The sequence below is a fragment of the Sorex araneus genome, chromosome 2 (genome assembly GCF_027595985.1).
Source record: "Sorex araneus isolate mSorAra2 chromosome 2, mSorAra2.pri, whole genome shotgun sequence".
Taxonomy (NCBI): domain Eukaryota; kingdom Metazoa; phylum Chordata; class Mammalia; order Eulipotyphla; family Soricidae; genus Sorex; species Sorex araneus.
This window is the reverse complement of record NC_073303.1, coordinates 366,640,951-366,651,549: the sequence shown is the minus strand read 5'-3', so window position 1 is coordinate 366,651,549 and position 10,599 is coordinate 366,640,951.

The following is a 10,599-nucleotide window of genomic DNA, read 5'->3' as shown; positions in this document are numbered from 1 at the left end:
CACCAGGAAGGTTAGAAGCCAGTGCTGGAAGGAGGCGGGGGTCCGCTCTCTCCCACATGGTCCCTCCCGGGCCCTGCCTGCAGACCAACTGCTCCCGCCTTCACAACCTCCCCGACGGCACGTTTCACCTTTCCCAAATCCGCATCCACCACTGCCACCATCACCCCATGCCCCGGAGCGCTTTTCTGCTGGGGGAGAGATGGACAGCGACAGAGAGGAGAGTAAGTGCTGGGCTTCTCCAACTCCTGGCTTCCGGTGGGAGTCCCTTTGTTCGCCTTCTGACGGCAATTCTCACGCATGTTGTTGCAGGTTTCTCTCTGCCATCTTCAACCTTTACCGATGAGGACTGAAATCCTTACGTGGCCCTTAGCTCTGCAAACTCATCTTATTTTTCAGCCCAGGACGGGATATCAAAGCCTCAGACGGACAATGCCACTTTTGTTTCTTCTTCCAAAGGTCCCTTGGGCCAGTGTCCCAGCCTGGCGTGGTTGCCGCGGCTGCCCCCTCGGGAGAGGCGAGGCTGTTGGGTAATTAGGTCATAGGAAGCGCAGAAGCCAGAGGGTTCAGTGGGCAAGGAGGCTAAAATGCATCAATCGAGATGGGCATGGCTGGAATTCAAGATAAGCTAATTTTAGACCTTGGGGCTGGATCTCAGAAGATAGTTGGCAATTATCTCCTCTCTCTTCTCTCTAAATATTTGGCCTCTGCTGGCTTTGGGAGCATTTGTTTTTCTATCACCAAATCATCCCATAGCAATATAATTGTTATTTCCATTTCACTAGCTTGATGGGTCTGGGAGCCAGTTACCATTCCCAGTTCATTAGCCGACTGGCCTTCGCATTAACAGCCCCCACCACACACACTGGGGGTTGCCTTGGAGACAAAGCTTCCTGTGGGTAATCCAAGATTATCGAGCTCTTTATCCTGCATGTGACCCTTAATTACTTGCTAAATTAGAATGGTTCCCTGATAATCACAAGCAGGGGTTAATATGTTCTTCCAGAGCTGGTCAAGCTAAGATGACACTGAATTCATGGGGAATTCAAGTTATATGATCCCTGAAGGCGTCTCTTTGAGGAGGAAGATGAACTCTCCCCTGGGAGGTATTGCTCCCCCATAAAGCTCCTGTCACTCACTGTCTCTCCGCCTGCTTTTCTAGTGGCAGTTTAATCTTCTCTCAAGACAACTCACTGTGTCAATATTGAGCAGATTCATTCTGCTGCAAGATGCTGTCTGCTTTCGCCTTTGATAGCCAACTGCTCCCCAATTGCAGAGCCTGGATTTTCATAATTGCCAGGTTGGCTCTCTGCATCCACCCATTTGTCTGTGTTTGATGCAGCAGCCCACGAAGGCAATGCAACTGAAGGTATGAATTTTTTTAAAGACAGAAAATAACCACTTTGGGGGGTAAATATATTTGGGCACTGGGGCATCCTCTCTTGTGCGGGTCTCAAAGGGAGATTAGTGGGAGGGACACTCTTCCAATGGCCTTAATTGGACGTCTCTTCAAGGAGTGTGTGCGAGGGTGGAAAACACAACTCGAAGAAGTGCAGGTATTATACAAGAATAATTGAGAGCACACACACTTAGCATTCTTGGGTGTTTATTCATCTGGACTATAATGAAATTATGGGGTAGAGTTCCAGAAGTTTGAACACACACACAGTGCTAACATGCATATTATGAGCATACGTGTTCTCAATCACAGAATAACAAGCTAACTAGAGTCCAGAGTCTGTATCCTGCAGGGGCACATTCCGGAAGCATTTAGGAAATTGAACTGAAGAGTGTTTGAATCAGCAGTGCTGTGATGGGACACAGCAAAGCATCCATTCAGATTTCGGAGTTGGTGATTGCTAAAATCCTACCCAATCCAAAGGCTCAGCGGATAACATAGAAAGCTCTGTGTGTCCCTTAGATTCTTCAGCTGTTTGTCACCTTCAGGTAAATCTAAGCATCTGTTGGTCCATAATGGGTTGGGCAGCCCTCATTGTCTTAAAAACTAGTCAAAGGAGGAAAGAGACTTCAGATGAAAAAAATTTTTATTGACATTTGCTCATGATTCAGTCTTGGTATATATTCAAAATCAGGAAATTGATTATACTGAGGGTAGTCTTAGGAAAGCCACTAAAACCAAAGAAATGGAGATTTCCTTTGACTATATTTTAAGGCGATTTTGTTCAGTGTTTCCGGCACGAAGGAACCCATGACTTTCAAGGAACATGCTTTGGAAAAAGTCTTGTTTTTTATTAAAACATCAGGGTTGAGAGCTACTACAGTGGGGAAGGTGCTTGCCTTGCACCCGGCTCGATCCTCAGCATCCTATAGGGTCCCCTGAGCGCCACCAGGACTGATTCCTGAGCACAAGACCAGGAGTAAGACCTGAGTAAGCTGGGAGTGCTTTCAAAAGAACCTTTTAAATCACCTTTATTATTTAAGATTTAACATCGTGACCTCTTTGGGGTAATAGATATAGATATAATGGATAGAGAAATGGACAAATCAAACATTCCCCCTCACCTAGAAAAGAAATCCTAAACAAAAACGTGCTGAGAACTTAATCCGGTCTTGTAGCCTTACCCTCCTAGCTATACGCGAGCTTTGCAGAGACCACGCTCACACAGAAGCAGAGAAGTGACCCTGAGCATGGAACCCGGTCCTCAAATGCCCCCCAAGTCCAGATTCACAGTCCTGAGGAAGCTGATCCAAAAGTCTGATGATTGGGTCTATGGGGTCAGCTTGAGCTGGAAACTCTGGTCTTTGTGACCAGTTATCATGCCTTAACTTAACACTCTCTCTGGTATGTGGGTGGCATCTTAAGATGCAGCCGTGTCCAATTTGTAAGCCATGTTCTACATCACCACAGGAGACACTGCTGAGTGCTCCCTGAGCTGTGGTTTCTTTCTACTTTTTTCTAAGCCCCCCAGTAACAATCTCCGTCTTGATAAGAGAGTCGCCCCCTCACCAAAGCCCAGATGACTCAAGAAACTCACTTCGGACCTAGCTAGTGATTCTCAAAAAAAATCTCCAGACACGCCCCAGTAACTTCACTTGGAACTTGTAAGTAATGCAAACTTTTAAGTCTCTTTCTCAAGCTACTAGACTAAAAATGGCTTGAAATTTAGGGTGTGGGGGAGTGCAGGTGATTCTGAATTAAACTCACATTTGAGAAGTATTGGAAACCCATGTTCTTACCAATCATGCTTCAGTGCATAGAAGATTTTTTTTTTTTTTTTTTTGCTGGCTACCAGTACGGTTCCAAAGATAGTCACAGAACCTAAGTTGACCTAAGCATTATGAAAAAGAGAAATTTCGGGGCTGGAGTGATAGCACAGCGGGTAGGGCGTTTGCCTTGCACTCGGCCGACCCGGGTTCAAATCCCAGCATCCTATATGGTCCCCTGAGCACCGCCAGGGCTAATTCCTGAGTGCATGAGCCAGGAATGACCCCTGTGCATTGCCGGGTGTGGCCCAAAAAGCAAAAAAAAAAAAAAAGAGAAATTTCTTTCCAAAACTCCATTTTATTATGGAACATGGACTTCTGGAGCGTAGGGGAAACCTGAAGACAAAAATCAGTGTCACTATTTTAAACAGTGCTGCAATGAACATACAAATGCAGATGTCATTTCTACTATACCTTTTTGTCTCTCCGGGATATGTTCCCAGGAGTGGTATTGTGAACTACAACACCCAAAAGGAGAGAGAGCAAAAGGGAATGCCCTGTCGCAGAGGCAGGGTGGGGAAGTGGGGGATGGGGTAGGGTGGTGGGAGGGATACTGGGAACATTGGTGGAGGAGAATGGGCACTGGTGGAGGGATGGGTAAATGATCACTGTTTACTGAAATGCAAACACGAAAGTTCATAAATTTGTAACTGTACCTCACAGTGATTCACTAATAAAATTTTTTTAAAAAAATGAAAAAAGAGGCATAAAAAGAAAAAAATCAGTGTCACTTAGAATCAAGGCTGTATAGAACAGAGAGACAGAGAGAGCTTTTCCATTCAGTCCTGCCTCTAACCTATTGGTCTGTGAGGTATGAGGTTTTCCTAATTTTTCAGCTATTTTTAATTGAAGATTTGGGGGAGGGGAGGTCTTATAACCTAAAGCATCCATTCATTAAAGTATAGCACTGTAGCACTGTTGTCCTGCCATTCATCAATTTGCTCGAGCGGGCACCAGTAACGTCTCCATTGTGAGACTTGTTGTTACTGTTTTTGGCATATCGAATACACCACGGAGAGCTTGCCAGGCTCTGCTGTGTGGGCGGGATACTCTCGGTAGCTTTCCAGGCTCTTCAAGAGGGATGGAGGAATCAAACCTGGGTCAGCCGTGTGCAAGGCAAACGCCCTACCCCCTGTGCTATTGCTCCAGCCCATTCAAGTATATGTAAGAATTTTTTTTTAATTCTTTAAGATTAATCTAGAATCTGTAAAGATTTTTTTTTTTGCTTTTTGGATTACACCTGGCGATGCACAGGGGTTACTCCTGGCTCTGCACTCAGGAATTACCCCTGGCGGTTGTCAGGGGACCATATGGGATGCTGGGAATCGAATCCGGGTCGGCCGCGTGCAAGGCAAACGCCCTACCCGCTGTGCTATTGCTCCAGCCCCTGTAAAGATTTTTTTTACTACTACTGCCTTCTCTGGCATAAGGGGCCACTCATTATATATGTGCCTGTGGTTGTACACAAGTATACATGCACAAGTGGATGAATTAATGACACATGAGGAAGAACAGGAAGGCAATTTTAATTTCATAACTCTAATCAAATACGATTGTTTCTATGCCATTTTGAGGCTCAAAAAAATGTCACTAATGCAAACAGTGAATTGGCATGTAGCCTTAGGTCTAGAGCGATGTTTGCTGCAATGCCATGAAATCCCTGTCCAGCTCATTTAAGAACTGAGGGTCCATGAGAAAGCTCCAGGACTCCGGTCAATAAGAATGCTGCCACTGGGAGGAGCAGGGCCTGAGCGCTCCTTTCTCTTCAGATCAGCCAATATTTAATATTATAACACTTCAATTTTTTTTTACTAGTTTGATGTCTGGGAGATGGTATCTCATTGCTTTGATCTGGCATTCTCTGATTTCACGCATGTTATTCAGGATAAACATCTTTACATGTATTTCTTGGCAGTTTGGATTTCCTCTGGGGGGACAAGCCTGTTTAATTCTTTGTGTGTATGTGTGTATGTGTTTTTATTGGCTCATATATATTTTTTCAAAGTTGATCTCTTGGAGTCCTTTTGTGTTCTAAATGCTAATCCTTAGCCAGCTTTATGCTGTGAAACCATACTCCTACTGTATTTTTCCCCCTTTGTAGTTTTTCTTGGCAGAAACGTTTAAAAATGGATTTATACTAGGTACATTTACCAGGTATTTTTCTCCTTAGGAGTTGAGTTGTACATGTTTTTCTGAGAGAAAAAAAAAATCCCCACACCAAAGTTCTAAGTATTTTTACTTAATTTTTCTAAATTGCTAAAATAACTCATTACTGATAAAGATTATTTTGTGAAATTATTTTCTGCATCTACCAAAGTTTTATCTAATGATGATAACTTATTATGTGTATTACATTAATACCTTTCCTAATGTACCATACTTGAATTATAGGATGATGTTCATTATCTAACAGGAGACTGAAACTTATGTTTCAAAAGTCAAGGCACAACTTCACTCAACAGAATCATTTGAGTCAAAACCACTTTGGTTTAGTGAAAAGATTAGTACAACTATTTTTCATGAAATATTTTTCATGAAACTCATGTATAAGTCAATTTTAGCAGAATACTTTTAATGGGGTTTGTTTCAGTTTCATACTGTGACTATGATAAAGAGTAGAAATATAATATCATGCTTTGGGTTTTGGTTTTGGGGCCACACCTGGCAGCAGTCAGGTGCTACTCCTGACATTAGTTGAGGTCTGGTCTGGCCGTGCTCAGGGGGCTGCAACGAGGGGAACTGAACCCAGGCCTCCAGCATGCAAACTATGCACTCACCCGCTTGCACTGTTTCTCCAACCCCCAAACAATGTTATTTTAACAATTTTAACAACCAAACCAACTAACTTAGAACTTTTTAAAACACACATCCCCCCACACACAGACCCTGAATAATTAATAAGCTAAACTCTCCAAACATTTTTTGCTGTTCAAAGTAAATTTGATGTGCTACTATGATTTGCTTAGCCAGCTTCTCCTTAATCCTCTAGTGGGAAATTTTAGCCCAGCTCAGATTTTTGTAAAATAGCCCATGTGCCAAGTTCTCAGGAGTTGAAAAGCCTTCCATTTGACTCTGTGCAGTTTATTTTCAGGAGACTGTAAGCAGCATTTCATTCTCACCTAAGTTACTGGAAGCATTTTTTTTTTGACCAAGGGGTTGCATTCCTGAAGCTTCATGATAGATAAACTGTTCTGTTTCCTGTATCATCTTTGCAGGGATGTGACGCCTTGAGATACTTTGAAAGGGTTAAAGAGGGGGAAATACTTTACTTTCTGTGCTAAACTGTCTAACTCAGACAAAGAGTTCTATTCCACTGTCCCTGTGAGCTTTTCTGAATTGAATATATCTCTACAAACGTTGTGCAAAAGACTTGGTCTTTAGAAAACAGATTTTTTTTTTTAGGTTCCTCAGGCTCCGGTTTAACTATCTTCTCTAGACAGCTGAGGGGGGGAGGTGGGCCTGTCCAGGCAACCCCTTTCCATGGAGCTTTGACTCCCCGCTGAAAGCCTGGCTCATCCTCCCATTGCCCGTCCTTGGTCAATTTTGCACCAGGAAATCAATATCTGCAAATATTTATTCTGCAGTCAAATGGTGCAGGAATGCACTGTCCTCCGCGCTCCAGTTTTCTCTCTCTTTCTTGCTTTCTGTTGACTGTCTGTTTTCTTCCTTTCTTCTTTCCTCTCAGCTGTCCCATCTATTTGTCCATGGAACAAAAGACATTTACCAGAGTACAGGTAGAGAAGTCATAACACTGTTGGCCTTTTAGGAAATGAGTAAATGTTGGACAGCTATGTTTCACAAGAAACAGCATATACTCTATCAAGAGTCAGACATGTGTCCATCTTCGTAAAGTTAAGAATTGAAAAATAGAGATGAAAGGTTGGAATGGGGTTAGTTTTGCTAAACACAGCAGACCCAGAGAACTAATTTGGAATACTGTGGTTGCATAAGACAAATACTATTTGAAAGTTTATGGATAATCAACCACACAGAACTTGTTAAGACATAGTCGCCCAGAGGCCAGAGAAATTTGCATTGTAGCTGACCTGGGCTCAATCTCTGGCATTCCATATTATATCCCAGAGAGCCAGAAGTAAGCCCTGAGCTCTGCCAGGTGTAACCCCAAATATAAACAAACAAGAGAAGTGGGGAAAAAAAGACACAGGCACCCAAGGTCAACACACCCATCAGTTAGGCCTCTTTTCCTCTTCTCCTTTCTAACTTAAATTGCATCAAAACCGTACATTACTCATTGATTGAAAGGCCAACATGAGCTGGAGCTATGCTCAGCAGTAGAGAGCTTGCCTCGCATGGGTGACACCCTGGGTCTGATTCCAGGCACTGCAAAACAAAACAACAAAACAAAACCCCCAAAACCACGAAAGGTAGGCACGACAAAGTTAAACTGAAATGTTTGTTGTAACTGGCAAACTCTTTAAGCAAATAATAACTATTTGTTATTATAAAACACACCTAAAGAGGGGGCTGGAGCGATAGCACTGTGGGTAGGGCTTTTGCCTTGCACGTGGCTGACCCGGGTTTGATCCCTGGCAACTTACATGGTCCCCAGAGCAATGCCAGGAGTAATTCCTGAGTGCAGAGCCAGGAGTAACCCCTGAGCATCGCTGGGTGTGACCCAAAAAACAGACAAACAAACAAACAAAACACCAAAAGAATCAGACTGGTTCTGTTCTTTCCAAACCTATGAGTTGAGCTAAGGGGCTGTTCCTTACTTCAGACCATCTGCTACCTGCCTAAAAGAAATCAGGCGATATGATGAAGAGCAAGTAAACAAATACTTCAGTGTTCACAGTCCAAATCCGACTGTGCTAGGTGTGTTTTCTTTAGAAAATAAGAAAGTGGAAGAACATAATGGACTGTGTATTCTGGTGACAGCAGCTTTGATGTCACTGAGTTTCCCGGGGCTGCCTGGTGCTTGTCTCTGTTCTCAGTGGGAGAACCTAGGGTTGCCGCCAGCACAGCTCCTGGCGGTTGGGGACTAACTCGATAGCAGGTGCCAAGTTTTTTCTAGAGAGAAATGACGTGGGTAATGTTATTAATCTCTCTTACCAAGCTTCAAAAACCAATCTCCTGAAAAGTTGAATGCCGTGCCCAAGATGACGCAGTGGGAAAACTAGAACTCACCCCCCAAGCAGCTGACCCCCCAAACTTCCACGCTTGAAAGTTGTAATCCCTGATTTACAATTGGCGGAAATAAGGAGGAAAAGCTCCTGAGGTTATCTTCCACTTACTTAGAATAGAAAGACACGTGGCTTGAGAAAGTGCTCTTTCTTATAAACGAGCTGGCCAAAACAATGAGGTCCAATAAGGATCTTTTAGACACTGTAGTAGGGCCAGCAGGAATGGCACCAAGGGCTCAGCCCAGGCTTGGCAGGAAATAGCTTCAGGTTCAATCCCCAACACCACACGGATCACAGAGTTTTGTTTTTCATAAATAATAGAGATTTGGGGCAGCACTTCCAACAGTGCTTGGGGCCTAGTGATGTTGGCCTTGGACTTGGGGCTCTCATGTGTGAAATATGTGATCCACTTGTTTTACCACCAACATCAACATCCTGGCGTTGTTTTTCAATTGTTTTTTGTTTTGGGATCCACACCTGGCAGTGTTCAGGGGTTACTCCTGGCTCTGAACTCAGGGATCACTTGTTTTTTTTTAAAATTTTTATTTAATGTAGGAAAAGGGGGAAACTATTGATACAATTCTAAGATGATAATAGGTTGGAGGCCAGAGCAATAGTAGAGCAGGTAGGGCGTTTGCCTTGCACGTGGCCGACCCAGGCTCGATCCCCAGCATCCCATATAGTCCCCCGAGCACCACCAGGAGTAATTCCTGAGTGCAGAGCCAGTCCCTGAGCATCACAAGGTGTCACACACACACACACACACACACACACACACACACACACGACAGAGAGAGAGAGAGAGAGAGAGAGAGAGAGAAAGAAAAAGGAATAAAAAGAAAATAGGTTGCATAACAAAGTTGCAACATTAATATCAATAGATCTGGAAAATTAATTTATGTAAACATTGTTATATCTGATTATAGAGTTGGTAAGCTTAAAAAATTATTAAGCTTTTTGTTGCTTCAGGAGGTTCTATGGTCTGGGCCAAATAATCAACAAGGCAGCAGATGTGGGGGTAATGGGGTGCTGGGGCTTCCGGAAGTATGGGGACAATATTCAAAGATTGGTGTTTCTGTAGAGAGTATTTGTGAGGTGTTGGAGTTGAGCTCTTAATGCAGCTATAGTGATGGGGTTGGTGCTGCTGCCAGAACCTTTTTTTGGCAGGTTTTCAGCCCACCTGCCTCCTGTGGGCGCCTCGGGTTTTCAGCAGGGGGGGGAGGGGGCAGCAATTCCATAAGGCTTGGCTGCTTGGCGTGCATCTCCTTGCACTGAAACACCCAGAATTCAATCGCAGGCACCACATTTGGTTCCTCAAGTTCAGCCTGGAGTGATCCCTAAGCACAGAGCCTTACATAAGTGTAAGGCCTGAACACTTATGGGCCTTAGTGGTAGATATAAGAAGGGAAGCTATACAACAGCCATTCAGCACACAGGAAGCCTTGTGATTGTATTTACAGTCAAGGCTGAAGAGTCACTTGCCGGTAGTGGCAGGACTCAAACCTAGCAGGACCCAAGAGCCTCAAGGTAAACACAGATACATCAACTCTTCCTAGGTTGGGAGTGGCACATGTTTGGAAGGTGGTTGGACAGGTGCCTGGGCTCAGGGATCACTTGTCTGGCAGTGCTCGGGGCACCATATGGGATGTAGAGGACTGAACCCAGGGGGCCACGTGCAAGGTAAGGTAGACACCCAACACTATACTACCACTCCGGTCCACATCCTAGAGTTTTACAGACCTGTGGATTGCAGGTTCTCAGTTTGAAATGCCCCAACACAGGTTCATCGGACTCAGTGGGCTGGGAAAATTATCATTCCAGATCATGGCTTGTTCTGTGTAAAGTCCATCTATTGAAAACTAGTTATCAGTATTGCGTCAAAGGGAAGAATGTCCTTCTTCTACCAGTGGGAACGCTGAAGCCAGTGAGACAGTAGGAGGGTTAAGCCGCTGGCCATGCCTTAGAGAATCAGGCGGTACCCTAAGCACAACCAAACAACCCTGTGCCAAGCTGAATGTGGCCCAAACAAACAAACAAACAAATAAGGGTAAGGTTTCCTGTAACCGAAGAAAATTAACAGGGTAAGTTCAGGGGGTGGAATTAATAGAAGGTTTCCTGTAATCAAAGAAAGCTAACGGGATGGATCCACGGGTAGGTAACAAATTCCATCTCTAAAGCATTAAAAGGAGGAGAGAAGGGGGCGGAGTGATAGTAGAGCGGGTAGGGCACTTGCTTT